We start from the raw sequence: 21,402 nt of genomic DNA, 5'->3' as shown, positions 1-21,402 counted from the left end.
GGATGAGATCATGTGAATACCAAAAGACATGATTCATTTTAACAAATCTCCTCTTAAATATTCAAAGAGAAATCTTAGGAGATCAAATAAAAAAAGATATTCAAATAAAATTTTAAGTCATGAATTTTGAAAAAGATATTCAAATGAAATTTTAAGTCATGAATTTTGAAAAAAATATTCTCTTCAGTAAATCATAAAAGGAAATGTAGGAGAAAAAGATTCCAATTCATGCAAAAGAAATCTTATGATTCACATCCAAAAATCTCCTCTTTAGTAAAATACCAAGAAAAATCGTAAGAGTACAAAGAAGAGATCTTGATTTAAAAAAAAATCTCAAGTAATTCCAATAAATCAAGATCATGATTTTGATAAAACTTATTCAAATTCAGATTGTCAAAATCATCAAAATCTCAACATTTCTTTCAAGAGATTCAAAAAAGTGATAAAAATAGATTCATTAATCTCCTTTTTGAAAAAATCGATAAAATAGAGATATTTTCGAGGAGAAAGGTTTCCTCTTTTTAGTTTGTTTCATACAAGCATGCCTTTGTCTTTTTTATGCCAAATCAAAATATATATATTATCGTTTAAAATGAAAGTGCAAGATTTATCATCATAAAAATTATCAAGATCAATAAATCACAAAAATCATCATGTATAACTTTAAAATCTCATGCATAATATCGTCAATCATAGTATTAAAACATTTAATATTTTCATTACTTCATTATGTCATACAAGAGACTGAATCATTTACAATACAAGAAGTCATTCGAGAATAAAAGTGAGGGATCTTGATTTATATAAAGAAATTATCAAGTTTTGATTCCAAGAATTCAAGATCAATGATATAGATAAAGATTTTCCTATAGCAAATAAAGTCATGGGAGAACACATAAAGGATTTCGATTCATGCATTCAAACCATTATTATTTCAACTCATTATGCATAGTTTCAAAGATAAATTCATTAAACACTATCATTATGCATCAGTACATTATTTCATCAAGCATGATTTCATAAAGTGTTTTCAGTCAAAGGTAATACGGAAATCATTAAGATACACATTATCATTAAAACATCTAGCATGATTTAAGTCTAACATTTTGTTCCTTTATCATAACACATATAATTTTCATGAATATTTTTAAAATTACTAGATAAGCATGATTCCTAATTTTTTATATTTTTATTTATTAAACATGCAATTTTCAAGAAAAATAATAATTTTTTTAAACTAAATTAAAATTAACTCATGAAAATCATCATGCAATTTCAAAATAAATTAAAGGAGTTTTGTTTGAGTTGTTTACCTTGTTGACGAAAGCCGTTAAGGTGTAGGATGCCACATCGTCTTCATCAGTTTGCTCCTCATCTTCGGATGCACTTGTTTCATCCCATTTTGTGTTCTTCTTAAGTTTGTTTTTATTTTGTGATTGTTGTTTCATGAACTTTTTAAATTTCATGAGGATTTCAAGTTCACCATCACTTGAGCTTATGCTCGAGTGGTCTTCAATGTTGAATCTCGGATTTTGATGATGAAGTCAATTGTCATTTGTTATCTAATCTATATGTTGCGATAAGTGTGCAGGATTAACTACGAAGAAAGTAAGACATGTAGCAAGAGTTGCGCCGGAGTCAAGAAAATGATCACGTTGGGAGTTTGAGAGTTCGACGGAAGTTCGAATAGTCGTCGGAGGTTCTGCGGGAACAAATCCGAGAAGTCCATAAGCTTGCCAAAGAAGCTCATCGGAACTCGCCAAGTGAATCGTCGCAAGTCCAGGAGTTTGCTGGAAGTCCGTAGGAGCATCACCGAGGGTTCATCGGATGATCGACGGAAGTTCGCCGGAAGCTCGCCGGAAGAAGCGATTGACGCACCGGAGCAAGTTGCAGTAAATGTCTTAGGGAATATCGTAGTTAGCACAATGATTAAGTTGAAAATGAGAGGTGATCCCATTAACTTAATCTTGGGGCAATTGGGCCCTTGAAAAACCCAAATTGGGCCGAATGGATCAACCCATTCGGACCCTGAAGCTCTGCCAAGCGGTGCAACCGACTCAGTCAGGAGGTGCAACCGCCTCAGTTAGGAGGTGCAACCGCCTGAGCTCGGTCTTCGAGCTCTGGCAGGAGGTGCAACCGCCCCTGACAGGAGGTAGCACCGCATAGAGGCTCAGTCTTCGAGCTCTGCCAGGCGGTGCAACCGCCTCAGTCAGGAGGTACAACCGCTTGATCTCGGAATTTCGGGAATTGACAGTTTTGAGCCCCAAATTTGAACTGGGTTGGGGCCTATAAATACCCCACCCAATCAGCACTGAAAGGGTATGAACTTACACCGAAATCTTGATCTTTTTCTGTGATTCTTAGAGCTCAAAATTGTTATAAAGGCCAAAAGTTCTTCTCCCACTTATCTTCCAAGTTCTGAGTTGTAAAGAGAGGAGAGAAAATTCTGTAAGGGTTGTCTCCTAAGCCCATCAAAAGGAGTGAAACTGTAAAAGGGTTGTTGGTCTTCGCCTATTGAAGGAAGGCCTCTAGTTGACGTCAGTGACCTCGTCGGAGGAGGAAGCCAAAATTGGAGTACGTCAAGATTGACCGAACCACTCTAAATCTCAGTTTGCATTTACTTTGAGCATCTTATCTTTACTGCAAACCTCCTCAATAGCTTACTGCCTTCTGTGTTTTTACGAACGTGTTTCAAAGTTCAGTGCTTTTCGAATCGGGGTTTAAGACGCAAATCAGTTTTATCGTACGAACGTCATATTTCAGTTTGCGCTTACGTTCTGATTTCCATTATAACTGCAAACTACCTTTATATCTTTACTTTAACTGCATCTCACCTTATCTCAAGTTAAAGTAGTTTACGAATCAGCTTTTATACCGAAATCTCTTTTATCGTACGAACGTCGTATTTCAATTTGCACTTATATTCTGATTTCCATCATAACTGCAAACTGCGTTAATATCTTTGCTGCATCTCTCCTAGTCAAAAGTTGAAGTGATTTACAAATCGGCTTTCTGACCAAAATCACTTCTATCGAACAAACGCAGTTTTCGATTTTAATCTTAGAAGGTTTTCCGCTGCACTAATTCACCCCCCCCCCCCCTCTTAGTACTCTTGATCCTAACAATTGGTATCAGAGCGGGGTTAACTCTCTAACGGATTAAAACCCAAGAGAGATGGCATACGCCGGAAACCAAGAGGGCCATTCTATTGCACATCCACCCATGTTCAATGGGACGGACTACACCTATTGGAAGACTCGAATGAGGATCTTTCTTATTTCTATGGATTTTGAACTTTGGAATCTTGTCGAAAATGGATTTTCGAAGTCTTCTCTTTCAATGATCGATTGGAATGAATTGGAGAAGAAGGCTTTCGCTCTTAATGCAAAGGCTATGAATGCCTTATTTTGTGCACTTGATAAAAACGAGTTTAACCGTGTTTCGACTTGTGAAATCGCATTTGATATTTGGCACACACTCGAAGTGACTCACGAAGGCACAAGTAGAGTGAAAGAGTCAAAAATCAATCTTCTGTTACATTCTTTCGAACTTTCCTGGATGAAACCGAGTGAGACCATTGGCGACATGTTTACCCGTTTCACGGATATCTTCAACGGTCTAAAAGGACTCGGAAAAAGTTTTTCAGATTTTGAGCTCGTAAATAAGATTCTAAGATCCCTTCCTAAGAGTTGGGATCCTAAAGTCACTGCTATTCAAGAGGCGAAAGATCTAAGCAACTTCCCTCTTGAAGAACTAATCGGGTCATTAATGACCTACGAGATGACTTGCAAATCTCATGAAGAGCAAGAAGACATCCTTCCAAAGAACAGGAAGGATATGACACTTAGAACTTCAGAAGACCACTTGAGAGAAAACTCAAGTGATGAGGACTGTGACGATGACTTGGCACTTCTAACAAGAAAATTTAAAAAATTCATTAAAAGAAACAAGTTTAAGAATGACGCAAAAAATAAACTTGAACCCAAAAAGGACCAAGTTATTTACTATGAGTGCAAAAAGCCAGGACACTACAAGAGTGATTGTCCCCAAGCCAAAAAGAGAACATCAAAGATGAAGGCGCTCAAAGCAATGTGGGATGACTCGAGCGCGTCCGAAAAAGAGGAGTCCAACACCGAGCAAGTTGCTCACTACGCCTTAATGGCCATCGGAGAGGAGGTAATGAATTTAATAGATGCAGATTTATCATTTGATGAATTATTAAATACCTTCCATGACTTATTTGATGAATGCAAGATTATTGGTAGAAAATATAAATTGTTAAAAAAGGAGCATGACAGTCTTACTTGTAATTTTGATAAGTTAAAAACTGAATATCATGATAGTTTAAGTTCATGCACAAAATGTCATGATCTAGAAACTCTCCAAAAGGAAAACTTGCTACTTAAGGACACCTTGAAGAAATTCAAGGTTGGTAGCAAGTCACTGAACATGATCCTTGCAAACAAGGGTCACGTTCCCAAAAGAAGTGGAATCGGATTTGTGAGAAGTCCTCACCAAAATCCAACCACCTTCATAAAAGGCCCCATCATGTTCGACACCAAAGCAAATGCAACTTTTGTTGTAAACTTGGACACAAAACGCATTATTGTCCATTGAAGAAAATTATTCCGAGTAAATTAATTTGGGATCCTAAAGGAACCCTGACAAATTCTATACAATATGATAAACAATATAGATCTATTTTTGAGGCACCCAAAAGCAAATGGGTACCTAAAAATCATCCTTTCCTGTAAAGACATAAAATTTTTTTTTCTTTTTGGTAAGTAAAAGTAAATTGATTATGTGTATAGTTTCTACAAATAACTTTGTCTATACAAGTCATAGACAAAGTCAGTTAACTCATTGAGTACACATGTGGTAGTTATGACTACACATGCTGTAGACTTTAACTCCTAACTGTAGCGAACATGTTAAGATGTGCCAAGACTACCAGTGGTTACAGCATTTAACATCATTGCCAAGATCTTTAGCTAATAGTAAAATTGAATTTGACAAAAATATCTCTTTCTCTTCGTGTAAAGTGCTCCATTTTGAGATTGTGCTCCATGCATGATCTTGAGTCTCTAATAATCTCTGTCAAGAGCTGAGCATTGTTTGTGTGTTGACACTCAAAGATTCTACTACATCTCTCCTTCCATATCCATCAAATAGCACATCTGAAAGTAACCTTTGCCAATTGTGTAAGGGGTCCTTTTCTTGAGAAACTTTGTATGAGGTTGCCTAATTCTTGATGAAAGTTTGGTTGCGGCAGCCTATTGAGTTCAAATCGCCGCTGGAGAATCTCCTTCCATATCCATTTAGTATATTCACAAGCAAAATAGAGGTGGTCAATAGTTTCTTCTTGTTGCAAACAAAGGGAGCATCGGTTAACATGACAGATACCTCTTCTCTTAATATTATCTATTGTAGGTAGTTTATTAAGAAGGGCCTGCCATGTACATAGGGAATGTCTCTATGATCCCGGTTTATCCCATGTCGAGCTGCTTGGGATCCACTTGTTATTTTTTTGCCTGATTTGATTCCAAACGGATGTGACACTAAATTTACCATTATCATGAGGCCAAATAAGTGTATCTGAAGAGTTGTTCCTGATTCGAATAGCTTTGATAGTCGGCCAAAGTGATATCATTTCAAGAGAAATAGGATTAGGAAGAAATAATATCCTACTCCTTGGATTCTCGATATTCATGACCTGAAGTCCAAAATGGAACTTGCGATGCTCTCTACCCCAAATAACAAAAGAAGATTAGAAAATTAAAATCACAAATATGATTTAAATACAATCCTATTTGATTTCTCTGAATTGGAAACTCATGATTCTCAATTCACATATCCTTTGGATTTTCGAATCCATCAATTTCATCCGTTCGTAACTTTCGAATCCGATTCTATATCATGAACTGACTAAGTTTGTCATGAACTTGCAAGGCTTGCCAACTTGTACAATCTATTACAAATATGTGTACGACATTGAGAGTATGCATCTTGATCGTGTAAAAATTCTTATTCTTACGTAATTACGTAAGTGAAGTTGATTGTTTCACAAATAAAAAGTAAAAAACATTCAAGACTATGCTCACTGCTTGCAGCGGTTGAACCGCCCCAGTTGGAGGTTACACCTCCAGCTGTCACGTGTTGCAAGCGGTTGCACCGCCCCAGCCAAAGGTGCAACCGCCCGCAACTCTGCCCTTTTTAACCCAAGCTAGGGCCGGCGGTGAAACCGACCCCAACTCACTCCCTTCCCCTCTTTACTCTTCCAAAGCTCCTCCATCCCCATTTCTCCCCTCATAGCATCCCCAAATACTCCTCATTTCGGAGCAAAACATCAACAATCCTTCCCTCTCTTGAAGATCTCACTAAGGTATTCTCTAAGAAGCCCTTAAACTCTGTTTTTGATTCATTCACTCTTGCTCATCACTATTCTTCTAAACAGCAGTAGTTATGGGATCTAGAAGATCCTTAAGGGACAAAGGGAAGAGGAGATTAGTGGAAGATTTTGATCTCACCCTTTTCGATTCAAAATACCATGCTGAAAAGTTTTTCTCTTTCGAACTTAGGAGTGTCAATAAGGGAAAACATGTAGATTTAAATGAACTAAGAGACTTAGAGACAATCCAATAGTTTGCAAACTTAGATCTACTCCCTATTTTGTAAATTAATGAACCCATCTATCCAAGACTTGTTAGATTGTTTTACAACAACATACAAATAGATGAAGAAGAAAGAATGTCTACCTATCTTTTAAGATAACACATCTCCATTACAGATAAATTCATTTGCGACATGATAGGCATTCCCATAAAAAGTAGAGGACTTTACTTTAGAGGATCATGGGATGATGAAACTGTTGGAACAACATATGTTGAAGCCTTAGGAACAATTTTCGCCAATCTCAACTTAGCATTTGTTCCTAAAAGTTGTGAACATCTACTGCCTCTAAACACTAAGGTACTTCATCATATCCTAACTAGCATCATTCTCTCTAAACAATACCATCATGATGAAGTAAGCCAATTAGAATTAGGAACTATGTATTTGATCATGAAAGGACATGACATCTGTCTTGGTTATCTTATCCAACAAAACATGTTAGAACTATGTAAAAAAGACATGATGCTCCCATATGGTGGTATAATCACTAGAATAATGAAAGTCTACGATATTCTAATACCACCGGAAGAAGTAATAAAAGTAGATAGGTTTAGCATAATAAATAAAAATATACTTCACCGATTAAGATGTTTTTATAGAAACGGTAACTGGGATAGAATGCCTAGAAGAATTGATCCCCCTCAACCTGAACCAGAACCGGAAACACCAGTCTTTAGGGGTACTCAATCTCCTCCGATCTGTCCCTTTGAGGAAACACATTCATTTGAGCAAACTCATACATCATCTATCGAAGATATAGGGATTCGGACGGACCGATTCGAACAAAGATAAGAACGGCTTGAACACTGACAAGATCAAATCCTATCTGAGCTGTAGCAAATTTATCGACAATTTGACTCTTTATTTAGGCACTTTAATTTTCCACCTCATGAATGAGCTTATATGAACACAATCACCTGTTGTTATTGTCAACTCCTTATTGTTGAATCTCGTATTTTGATGATAAAATCAATTGATGGGTTAATTGATCTAATACATATTATTGAGCTAAGAGTGCAGGATTAACTACGATAACCAGAAAACACAAAGCAAGTATACCGGAGTCAAGTTCGATGGACGTTTAAGAGTCCGAGGAATCATCGAAGATGTTGCCGGAACCAATCGAGAAGAAATCAGGAACCTGTCGGAATTTTCGGAAGTTCGCCGAAGAGATCGTTGGAGGTTCACGAAGATCATCGAGAAGGCACGGCTACTCGTTAACGTCATCACAAGTTCGGGAGCTTGCTGGGAGTCCGTCGGAAGAAGTTCGCCGGAAAGCTCGCCGAAACAAGACTCGACATTCGCGGTTGAAAGCTTGCTTAGGATGTGTTTTGTTATGTTGAATCTCGGATTTTGATGAGAAAATCAATTGATGGGTTAATTGATCTAATCCATATTATTGAGCTAAGTGTGCAGGATTAACTACGATAACCAGAAAACACAAAGCAAGTATACCGGAGTCAAGTTCGATGGACGTTTAAGAGTCCAAAGAATCGTCAGAGATGTTGCCGGAACCAATCGAGAAGAAATCGAGAACCTGTTGGAATTTTCGAAAGTTCGCCGAAGAGATCGTCGGAGTTTCACGGAGATCACCGAGAAGGCTCGGCTACTCGTTAAAGTCATCTCAAGTTCGGGAGCTTGTTGGGAATCCGTCAGAAGAAGTTCGTCGGAAAGCTCGCCGAAACAAGACTCGACGTTCGCGGTTGAAAGCTTGCTTAGGATGTGTTTTTATTATGTAGTTCACTTGTAATTAGGATTAGGATTAAGAGATAATCCTATATCCTGGTTAGGGGCCAACTAGGCCCAAAGTCAGATTTGGTTTGGGCTAAAATTAAGCCAAACCAGTGAAATCGGAGAGCCAACCGGTGGCACCGCCTGGCTGGGCGGTAGCAACGCCCAGCACCCGAGAGCTGGGCGGTGACACCTCCTGGGCTGGGCGGTTGCACCGTCCAGCACCCGAGCGCTGGGCGGTGGCACCGCTTGGTTGGGCGGTGGCACCGCCAGCATCGGGAACATAAGAGAATTCAAATTTTTGGAGCCCAAATTTGAATCCTCTTGAGGCCTATAAATACCCCTCAAGTCTCAGCTGAGAATACAACTCTTTGAGCAGCAAGTGATTGAGAAAAAAGTCTTAGAAGAGTCTTTGCCTTTCTTGGTTTCAATTTGCTAGAGAGTTCTCCTCCTTCTTTCTTGCTAAAAATTTGTAAGAGGTTGAACTGCTTGTAAAAGGTTGTAATAGGCGTATTTGCCCTTCCATTTCAAGAGATTTGCTAGTGGAAGGTGGGAGCCTCATCAAAGAGGGGCCTCGCAAGTGGATGTAGGTCATTTGACCTAACCACTCTAAAATCGGCGTGATCTCTGGTTTGCATTTCGTTATTGCTATTTACATTACTGCAAACCTTCTTACATGCTTTAGTTCCTTATTACCTTTGCTGCGCAACTTTAAGAATACGCTTTCAAGTTAAGCTTTTCAAGTTCCGTTCTTATCGTACGAAAGATTTGTCGAAACCAACGTTTTAATCCGCTGCACTAATTCACCCCCCCTCTTAGTGCCGCTCCGATCCTAACAATTGGTATCAGAGCAAGGTTATCTCTCATATTTGGTTTAATACACAAGAGAGATGGCTTACTCAGACATGCAAGATGGCCATTCTATTGCACGACCACCTATGTTTATTGGGTCGGATTACACATATTGGAAGACTCGCATGAGGATCTTCCTCAATTCTATGGACTTTGAGCTTTGGTCTATTGTCGAGAATGGATTTCAAAAATCTTCTCTTCCGATGAGCGAATGGAATGAATCGGAAAAAAAGGTTTTTACTTTAAATGCAAAGGCTATGAATGCCTTATTTTGTGCACTAGTTAAAATGAATTTAATCGCATTTCAATTTGTGATTCGGCTTTTGATATTTGGAGAACTCTTGAAGTCACTCATGAAGGCACTAGCCGAGTGAAAGAGTCCAAAATCAACATCCTTGTGCATTCTTATGAACTTTTTCGAATGAAACCAAGTGAGTCCATCAGAGACATGTACACCCGGTTCACGGATGTCATCAAATGACTCAAAGCTCTTAGTAAAGGTTTTACTAACTTTGAACTAGTAACTAAAATCTTAAGATCTCTCCCAAAAAGTTGGGATCCAAAAATTACGACCATTCAAGAGGCCAAAGACCTTAAAACATTCCCTCTTGAAGAACTCATTGGGTCTTTAATGACCTACGAAATGACATGTCAAGCTCATGACGAGCTCGAGAACCCCCTTCCAAAGAACAGGAAGGATATGACACTCACATCACAAGAAGACCACTTGAAAGGAACATCAAGTGATGAGGACAGTGACAATGACATTGCACTTTTGACTTAAAAATTTAAAAAATATTTAAGAAAAAACAAATTTAAAAATAATACAAAAAATAAATTCGAACACAAGAAGGACCAAGTAATTTGCTTTGAGTGCAAGAAACCGGGACACTACAAGAACGATTGTCCACAAGCCGAAAAGAAAGCATCAAAGAAGAAGGCGCTCAAGGCAACATGGGATGATTCAAGCACGTCCGAAGAAGAGGAGTCCAACACCGAGCAAGTTGCTCATTACGCCCTAATGGCCTTCGAAGAAGAGGTAACGGATTTAATTATTGCAGATTTACCTTATCATAAATTATTAAATGTCTTCCATGAGTTATTTGATGAATGTAAGATAATTAGTAGAAAATACAAATTGCTAAAAAAGGAGCATGATAGTCTTATTTGTGATTTTGATTAATTAAAAACTGAATATCATGATAGTCTAGCTCCATGTGCTAAATGCCATGATCTAGAAACTCTCCAAAATGAGAACTTGGTACTTAAGGACACCTTGAAGAAATTCGAGGTCGGTAGCAAGTCCTTAAACATGATCCTTACAAATAAGGGTCACGTTCCTAAAAGGAGTGGAATCGGATTTGTGAGAAGTACTCACCAAAATCCAACCACCTTCATTAAAGGTCCTATCTTACATTTTCAACACCAAAGCAATTGCAACTTTTGTTGCAAATATGCACATATAATTTATCAATGTCCATTCAAGAAAATTAGTCCGAACAAATTGATTTGGGTTCCTAAAGGAACCATGATCAAGTCTATGCAACATGATAAACAAGTTAGGTTAGTTTTTGAGGCACCCAAAAGTAAATGGGTACCTAAAAATAATTCCTTCTTGTAGAAACATACACCATCACATGCTAGGAGCAAGAGATGGTATCTTGATAGTGGATGCTCAAGGCATATGACCGGAGATCCATCCCAATTCTCCAAGCTCACTAGCATGGACGATGGCTATGTCACCTTCGGAGACAACAACAAAGCCAAAATCATTGGCAAGGGAACTATAGGTAACAAATCAAGTTTTTCTATTGATGATGTGTTACTAGTTGATGGATTGAAACATAATTTATTGAGCATTAGTCAATTATGCGATAAAGGTTATATCGTTAGATTTGAATCAAATATGTGCATTATTGAAAAACCAAATCATAACGTGACTATGATTGCTTTAAAACAAAATAATGTCTATACCATCAATCTTAATGAACTAAGTAATGAAATGTGTTTTTCCGTCGTAAATGATGATGCTTGGCTTTGGCATAGGAGATTAGGCCATGCAAGCATGAAAACAATATCTAAAATCTCATCTCAAGAATTAGTACGAGGGATTCCGAATATGAAGTTTATTAAGGATAAGGTATGCGATGCATGTCAACTAGGCAAACAAATAAAAATAAGCTTCAAACCAAAAAATCAAATTAGCACCACTAGACCGTTACAATTGATCCATTTGGACTTATTTGGACCAATTGATACAACAAGTCTAGGTGGAAGCAAATATGCTTTTGTGATTGTGGATGACTACTCTAGATACACTTGGACCTATTTCTTAGCTCACAAAAGTGATTTCTTCAAGTGTTTCTCTAAATTTTGTAAACTCACTCAAAACGAAAAGGGCTTCATGATTTCATCAATTCGGAGTGATCACGGTGGTGAATTTCAAAACTGGGACTTTCAATATTTTTGCGAAGTAAATGGGTACAATCACAACTTCTCAACTCCAAGAAATCCTCAACAAAATGGAGTAGTTGAAAGGAAAAATAGAAACCTACAAGAAATGGCAAGAACTATATTAAATAAACATAGTTTACCCAAATATTTTTGAGCCGAAGCCGTAAATACGGCTTGTTACATCATGAATAGGGTCCTAATAAGACCATCTCTATCAAAAACTCCCTATGAATTATGGAATAACAAAAAACCAAATATTTCTTATTTTAAAGTTTTTGGTTGTAAATGCTTCATTTTAAATGAAAAGGATACCCTAGGCAAATTTAATGCTAAATCCGATAAAGGCATTTTTCTTGGTTACTACTCCGTTTCTAAAGCCTTTCGTGTCTTTAACAAAAGGACCTTAGTAATAGAAGAGTCTATTCATGTAGTTTTTAATGAAATTTTCGATTTAAAGAAAAATAATTTTGATAATGATCTTGGTTTTGATAATTTGAATTTAAATGAACCCCCTCCTCAAAATAGTCATTTGAATGCATCTTCTTCCGAAATTTCTTTACCCAAAGAATGGAAGTATGTAGATGCTCATCCAAAGGAGCTAATTATAGGAGATACAACAAAAGGGGTTCAAACTCGTTCTTCTTTCAAGAATTTTTGTGCTAACGCCGCTTTCCTTTCTCAAATTGAACCTAAATGCATGACGAAGCCTTAAAAGATAATTTTTGGGACATTGCAATGCAAGAAGAATTGAACCAATTTGAGATGAATGAGGTATGGAAGCTTGTTCCTAGACCAAGTGACCACTTAGTCATAGGTACTAAGTGGGTCTTTAGAAACAAGCAAGACGGAAATGGTATTGTGGTTAGAAACAAAGCTAGATTAGTGGCCAAAGGTTTCAACCAAGAAGAAGGTATCGATTACGAAGAAACCTTCGCTCCCGTGGCTCGATTAGAAGCCAAAAGGATGCTCCTTGCCTATGCTAGTAGTAATAATTTTAAACTATTTCAAATGGATGTCAAAAGTGCTTTCTTGAATGGTTTTATTTCCGAAGAAGTATATGTCGAACAACCTCCCGGATTTGAAAATTCTCTTCTTCCTAATCATGTATTCAAATTGACTAAAGCTCTCTATGGCTTGAAACAAGCTCCTAGAGCTTGGTATGAAAGGCTTAGTTCCTTTCTTATTTTAAATAATTTTACCAAAGGCAAGGTTGATACTACATTGTTTATTAAACATTTTGAAAATAATTTTTTTATTGTGCAAATTTATGTTGACGATATTATTTTTGGCTCTTCGGATGAATCACTATGTGAATCATTTGCCAAATGTATGAGTCATGAATTTGAAATGAGTTTAATGGGTGAATTAACTTTCTTTTTAGGATTACAAATCAAACAACTTAGTGATGGTATATTTCTTAACTAATCCAAATATACATTAGAACTGTTAAAACGATTTAACATGGATAATTCAAAAGCAATAAACACCCCTATGAGTACTGCGACTAAGTTAGATATGGATGAAAATAGTGAAAATTTCGATCAAAAAATATATAGGGGAATGATAGGTAGTCTACTCTTCCTCACCGCGACTAGATCAGATATTATGTTTAGTGTAGGACTTTACACTAGGTTTGTCACGCCCCCCCCCGAATTATCACATTCAGGAGGTGTGACCCTATCTAAAATCAATAATATTATAATTCATCATCAATTCAATCCAGGATCCAATCTAACAATTTGAGGATACTAAGAATCATTCAAAATCAATATTCACAATTCATAAACTTGTACATTACATAATCATAATCCACTTCACTCAGAGATTCACAAAATCCAAAGACAACTCAACTAAACATCAACCACACCACAAATCCATAATCATAGAAGTATATACAATCATAAAAAGATAATTATTTACCATGAGTTCTTATCCTTACACATCTTAAACTTATCATTCCATACACATGAGTGGTCCTTTGACATTTTACAATACATAAGTATCAATAGATCCTTAACATTACATCAGAAGTAAAGTTTACTATACAACAAAAACCATCATCCAACAAAGATTAGCTCAAAAATCTTCTAGCCTTTCACTGCTTTAACCCAATTCTAGCTTTTCAGTGCGTGACAAGCTATCCTGAAAAATTTATATAGCAACGGGGTGAGCATAAAGAGCTCAGCAAGCGTCTAACATATCCATGGCGATAGGAGAAGTTCAAGCAAGCTTAGTATCAAGATATAAAAGTAGAAATACAAGTATTCATTTGAAGTCATCTCATTTTATATAAAATCACAAAGGTTTACCTCGTTCAAAACAGGCATTAGACATAACAATAGGAGAAAGGAAATTGGAGCATATCATTGGCATAAGGAGCATATCGACGACATATGGTAAATTCAAGGCATAACAAAGACGTAAAGAGCATTTTAGATATCAATGGCATATGAAAATATTTCGGAAGCATAAGAAGCATTTCAGAATATATCAAAGAACAAATATGAAATAGAAGCTCAAACGTCGTACTCTAGCATAGTGCATGTGAGGATTAACTCAGTGGTGGCTCCACGCCGTGATGAGTTCTCGACTCCATCCACGGGTAGCCCTTTCCTACTCGAGCCCTCTCACCCTGCCCAAGTGCTAGGTCGGCTCTGAATTTTATATCAAACAGATAGAAGGTGAAGTGGGATCATAACATAATATGGTCCATCCATTTCTGGATGACCACGCATAAGTCTCCCACGTCTGGGAGCTCCATCCACCCACGTCTGAGTGAAGTCAATGGGGCCGGCAGAGCAATCGCGGGCTCTAAGCATAACTCCCTTTACCATTTCTGGCAAAGGTTCACAATATCCCACAATACACCAGAGTATAAAAAGGGTAGTATGAACAATAACATTGACACGTATCAGAAGCACAAGCGGAACAACGAAGATATGCATGTGCCTTTATCAAACAAGGAAATGCAAACAAAGCATTACATAATAAATTTCAGATATTCAATAATTTCAGGATGAACAATACAAGAACTTCAAAGGACTAATATAAAGCTCAATTGAAGAAGAATTTAGCAGAAATCAATTTTCCAATAGGATGAAAATTGAATAGGCAAATCCCAACAAAGTTTTCAATTATGACAGGATTTGAATGGTATAGTTTCTGAATTGTTTGAGTGACCAAATATACTCCAAATCACTAAAAATAGGTGTCATTAGAAATCTGTATCAATTTATTTTCCGATGAACTCAGATTTATAATTTTTTGAGTTCTTAACAGGAAGTTACAACAAATAGAGTAAAGGAAGGTCAGAAATGATCATCCCTGTTTTGCAGACTTGATAGAATCGATTTAAACAGAAGTTTCAGAAGGCAAACATACTTCAAAATTTCCAACTAGGTGTCAAAAGAAAGATACACGAATCTAGTTTCCAAAGAACTAAGTTTTGCTTAGTTCAGAATTTTCTCTAGAGAGTTATGAGCAATTTAGTAACAGAAGGTCAGAAATTTCAGTCCCTATTTTGTAGAATCTGTAGGGTTAATTGAAACAGAAGTCTTAGTAGGCATTTAAACTCCGAATCATTCAATCTTAGTGTCAAAATAAATATATTTGAGTCTACTTTCAAATGGAATAGGTTTTGTCTAAATCAGAGTTTATTACAAAATGTTATGACCGAAACATTGAATAGAGGTCAGATTACCGAAAAAATATCAGATTCATGGATTTGTATCAAAAGGAAAGAACGGTTTGGTACTAAGCTGAAATCTTTTGCATTATGAAGAATTAAAAGGAAAACAAAGATTAGGAATTCTGTAGGAAGAGATTAGAACACTTGCCTTAAACAAATTTGATTCCCAAATGGGGGGAGTTGATGCAAAACCTCAATCAAATCTTCTTCTTCAATTCCTCTTCTTCTTCTTCCCTTCTCTTCTCTTCTTAAACTCACGTTGGATGCAGCATCTGAAGGTTACATTTAGTTTCTCCTTTAATGTCTTACTTAATTACTTTTGGTTAACACAAGAGTTGCAAAGTTTCAAGGTGGCAAGCATGCATGAAAAGTGCTAGGTGTCATCCTTAGGGCAAACTTAGGTGGCATCATGTTAGGACTCTAGCTTGGAGAGTCCTAATTGAGAGGGACATTCATGTAAAAATGTTAGGACTCTAGCTAGGAGAGTCCTAATTGAGAGGGACATTCTGTTAGGACTCTAGCTAGGAGAGTCCTAATTGTGAGGGGCATTCAAGTAGGAGGTTTTTTCTTAGAGAAGAATTAGGAGTTGTAAGGGAATAGGAGTCTTGAGTAGGAGTCCTATTAGGAGTTGGTTAGAAGTAAGAGTCTTAAGTAGGAGTCCTATTAGGAGTTAGGGTTTAGAAGCCCTATAAATAGCCATGTATTCCTTCTCTTTTCTTAAGCAATAGATGAATCTTTTCTGCAGCCTTTGAGTAGCAACTTAGAGGGAGGAACCCCTATAGAGTTCCAAGGAGGCCGATCCCCTAAAGAGATCAACCCCAAGTTTAGAATCTGCAAGGGTTCTATCACCTGGTATCAGAGCAGCGTTCTTGGCATCTCGCTGCCCTTTCACAGCCATCCATCAACCCTCCACAACCATCCAAAGCAATTCCCACAATTGCTTAAAAGATCGTCACCGAATTCCGCCATCATCTCCACCACCACGGATCATCCTTTGATCTCCCCGTGAATTGCAACAGATTCTGGTTTCCTACCTTACTGCTACTGCAATTTAGTTATCCTTATTCGAAAATCCAAAAAAAAAAAAAAAAATCGTTCCTATATTGCTGTATAAACTTTTCGTCACAAAGTTTTCATCTCTACGACGAAAGATACATTGCAGAATTCCAGCCGCATAGCACCATCTATTTGATCTTGCTACTGTGCTTTTTCTATCCAAATTTCTACGAAATTTTTATGACATCTTTGACACTTCTTAACAGTGGATTTCCCTTTGGTTTCATCAAAAAATTCTCAATATAAACTACTGATCTTTTATTTCCAATCTGCTGCACTTGAATTGCAGAATTCAAGCCGCATAGCACCATCTGTTTGATCTTGCTACTGTGCTTTTTCTATCCAAATTTCTACGAAATTTTTATGACATCTTTGACACTTCCTAACAGTAGATTTCCCTTTGGTTTCATTGAAAAATTCTCAATATAAACTACTGATCTTTTATGTCCAATCTGCTGCACTTGAAAATCTATGCTGCAGAAAATTTCAGCTGCATATCGTTGCCTTAACCCATCTATTTGCAATCTTTTTTGAATGAAATTTCTTATAGACTTCATATATCATCTTGGCTTCCATATAAGATTGATCTATTAAGAAATTCATCTCTAAAAACGATTTTATGTTGCTGCAAATTTTCATCGCAACCCGCTGAAATTTTTCGACGATAATTCTACAATTGCAACTTGCACCAATTTCTTTGCTGTTATACTGCCGAAATTTTCTTGATTAAATTAGATATCATTGCTGTCATATAAACTGTGATTTTGCTATCAATTCCCTCCTCAATTCTCTTAAGTTTTTGGTGGAAATTACGTCGAGAAACCGTTGTTTCTTCGACGACAATTCTACTCTTACAAGACAGCACATACTTGCTGCAACTTCCACGGATTTCTGTCAAACCTTTGCTACCATCTACCACAGATCCAAAACTTTCATCCACAGCCCTAAAACTCTACCAAACCACACCCTCAAACTGCACCCAAAACAGCCACAAAACAAGCCTAAACCGTAGCCTACATCCACCAATCCACCAACACTTTCGACCATCACTTCTCTCAACCTATACATACCTTTAACCCAACAGCAAAAGAGAGATCTTAACATCATTGATTTGGGGCCATATACTATGGCATCTAAGGAGGCAATCAATGCTAAATTCGAAGCCTTGGAGGCGCGAATGGAGAATAAGATTCGGACGCTCTTTACCGAACTCAGATTGGGCCGACCACTAAGCCCGAAGAAATCATATCAAGGAGAGAGCTTTGCCCAATCACACCAAGCCCGAAGAGATGACTTCCAAGAGAGGGGAAGCTCTATGACCAATCCCAACTATCCATGCAGGAGAGTTGACTTCCCTAGATGGGAAGAAGGAGACCCGATTGGTTGGATTTCGCACGCGGAGCGATATTTTCGGTACCACAAAACCGCGGATGTATCTATGGTGAAAATTGCAGCTATACATCTTGAAGGGGATGCTATTAAGTGGTTTGACTGGTTTGAACATACTTATGGAGTCCTTTCATGGCGACAATTCAAAGAAGAACTGCTGATTCGCTTCAGACCAACCGATTACGAGAATATTGACGAACAACTAGCAAAGATCCGACAAACCTCCACCATTCAGGAGTACCAAACCAGGTTTGAAAGGTTATCTAATCAAAATCATGATTGGTCTCAAAAACAGCTATTGAGGACCTTCATTGAGGGCTTGAAGCCGGAGATCCGAGGAGAAGTTAAAGCGCGACAACCGTACACGCTTATGGCAGCCATCTCTTTCGCACGACATCAAGAGGAGCAATTGAACCATGAAGCTCGGAGGACTAGGGTCACTCCTCAACCAGTAATATTGAAGCCCTCAGCCCCCCCTACTGTCGACCAAGTCCCTACACCAAAGAGGTTAACAGGAGAAGAGCTTCGGGAGCGATATGCGAAGGGGTTATGTTGGCATTGTGACGAGCCGTGGAGCCGTGAGCATCGCTGTAGTAAAGGAGGACTTCTTATGATTGAACCGATAGAAGAAGAGGTCATTGAACATCCAAAAGAGAGCTTTGAACATGAAGAAGAAGATGCAGAAGAAGAGCCACAACCGACCGAAGTTACAGTACATACACTAGCTAGCTACTCAAACCCGCAAACGATGAAAATTGGAGGCCTTCTCAAACAACAACCAATCGCTGTTCTCATCGACACGGGCAGTACTACTAACTTCCTAAATAGTAAGCTTGCTGTTCGGATATCATTACCTATCGAGAATCGCTGCAGGTTTGATGTTAAGGTCACCGACGGACGGATTTTAAATTGTGATCATAGGCGCTTGCAGGAGAAACTATTGCTGCAGGACCAAGAGATAATTGCAGATTTCTTCCTTCTCCCTCTTAACAATCATGAGGCCATGCTCAGAATTAAATGGTTGACGACATTAGGTGATATTCCCTGGAATTTTATGAAACTAATTATGAAATTTTACAGTAAGGAGAAACAGGTGACATTGCACGGGAAAAGTGGGGGCGACATAACAACGATTTGCACACAACAAATGGAGAATGTTTTGCATAAAGCATGCAGCGGCTTTTTGGTACAACTTGAGCAGCAAACTAAGGGAGAGCCAACAGAATTTGAAGATCCAAATCTACTTCCTTTGCTTGCTGAATTTTCAAATATATTTGACGAACCGCGCAACCTACCTCTTACCTGTCGGCATGATCATTGTATAATGATTCTTTCAGGCAAATCTTCAGCAAATGCTCAGCCATATCAGTATCCACATCTCCAGAAGGATGAAATACAAAGGATTATAAAAGAGATGCTCGTAACAGAAGTTATTCGACCAAGTTGCAACCTCTACTCTTCGCCGGTGCTACTTGTACGCAAGAAGGACGGAACAAGGCGAATATGTGTTGATTACCGAGCTCTCAATGGCATAATCATCAAGGACAAATAATTTATTCCAATAGTAAATGAATTGCTAGATGAAAGGGAGCACAAATCTTTACAAAGCTGGACCTTTGATCCGGGTATCATCAAATACGAGCATGCGAAGAAGACATACGGAAAACCACCTTTTGAACACACAACAACCACGAATTTTTGCTTTCTGCAACAAAAGGTGGAATATCTTGGGCATATCATATCAGAGGAAGGTGTGGCAGTGGACCCCTTCAAAATTGGAGCAATGCAAAACTGGCCGACCTCGAGAAACATAAAATTGCTACATGGCTTTCTGGGTTTAACAGGCTACTACCACAAGTTCGTGAAAAACTATGAAAAGATCAGTGCACCACTTACTTCCTTACTAGAAAAAGATATATTCCAATGGTTGGACAGAGCCTCCGCTGCCTTCGACAAACTTAAGGCAGCCATGACGACGACGCTGGTGCTAACACTACCAGATTTCAACCGACCCTTCATTATTGAGGCCGACACATCTGGAGTCAGAATTGGAGCCATTCTCATGCAAGATGGTCGACCACTCGCATACACTAGCAAGGCATTATCTCCCTCCGATCAAAATATGTCAACATATGATAAGGAGATGCTCGCCATTGTGCGCGCAGCAACGAGGTGGAGATTGTACTTGATCAGGCGATACTTTCAAATCAAGACCGACCATAAAAGCCTAAAATATCTCTTGGAGTAGAAGATATCTTCCCCCGAGCAACAAAAATGGGTAACAAAACTTCTTGGATTTGATTTTGAAATAACTTACAAAAAGGGGAAAGAGAATGTTCTTGCAGATGCACTTTCGCAGCTACCCGAGCAAGTTGAAGTTTCGACCGTTTCACTTCCGACCAGCGACTTCCTTGAGGATATTAAGATGGAATGGCAGGAAGATTCAGATACTAGTAAGATTATAAAAAAATTGGAGGAAGCACCATGCCCCATGTCTCATTACAATTGGGACTCAAAAGAATTACACTATAAGGGACGCATTGTGCTTGTGACAAATTCTACTTGCATCTTCAATAGCAGATTTTGGACAAAGTTATTCTATATGCAGGGTACTAAATTGAAAAGGAGTACGACATATCACCCACAAACCAACAGCCAACCGGAAGTTTTAAACAAGTGCTTGGAGACAGCCCAAAGCCACCCACCAAATATGACTACCCAAAGAGAACTCCAGACCCAACCAAGTGCCATTATTGATCGACGGATCGTGACTCGACGACGACGACCCACTAATGAAGTGCTAATACAGTGGGCGAACCTACCAAAAGAAGATGCCACTTGGGAGAACTATGACGACTTGAAGATCAAATTCCCAGAATTCATGAATCATCAGCCTCGAGGACAAGGCTGATTTGAAGAGGGCGGGTCTGTTAGGACTCTAGCTTGGAGAGTCCTAATTGAGAGGGACATTCATGTAAAAATGTTAGGACTCTAGCTAGGAGAGTCCTAATTGAGAGGGACATTCTGTTAGGACTCTAGCTAGGAGAGTCCTAATTGTGAGGGGCATTCAAGTAGGAGGTTTTTTCTTAGAGAAGAATTAGGAGTTGTAAGGGAATAGGAGTCTTGAGTAGGAGTCCTATTAGGAGTTGGTTAGAAGTAAGAGTCTTAAGTAGGAGTCCTATTAGGAGTTAGGGTTTAGAAGCCCTATAAATAGCCATGTATTCCTTCTCTTTTCTTAAGCAATAGATGAATCTTTTCTGCAGCCTCTGAGCAGCAACTTGGAGGGAGGAACCCCTATAGAGTTCCAAGGAGGCCGATCCCCTAAAGAGATCAACCCCAAGTTTAGAATCTACAAGGGTTCTATCACATCATTATGCTAGCTAGTGACACATGTCCACTAATTTTTATTTTATTTTATTTTTATTTACTCAATTCTGAATATTCTATAAATCATATCAAAATTTTAATATTTACTCTTAGGTCCTTAGCCATAAACTTTAATATAATATTATTTAATATAAAATAATTATTAAATAATCCTTATTTTTACAAACAAATAT

Source organism: Musa acuminata, chromosome BXJ1-2, assembly GCF_036884655.1.
Source record: "Musa acuminata AAA Group cultivar baxijiao chromosome BXJ1-2, Cavendish_Baxijiao_AAA, whole genome shotgun sequence".
In the NCBI taxonomy this organism is placed as follows: Eukaryota; Viridiplantae; Streptophyta; class Magnoliopsida; order Zingiberales; family Musaceae; genus Musa; species Musa acuminata.
Note: the sequence above shows the minus strand (reverse complement) of the source record.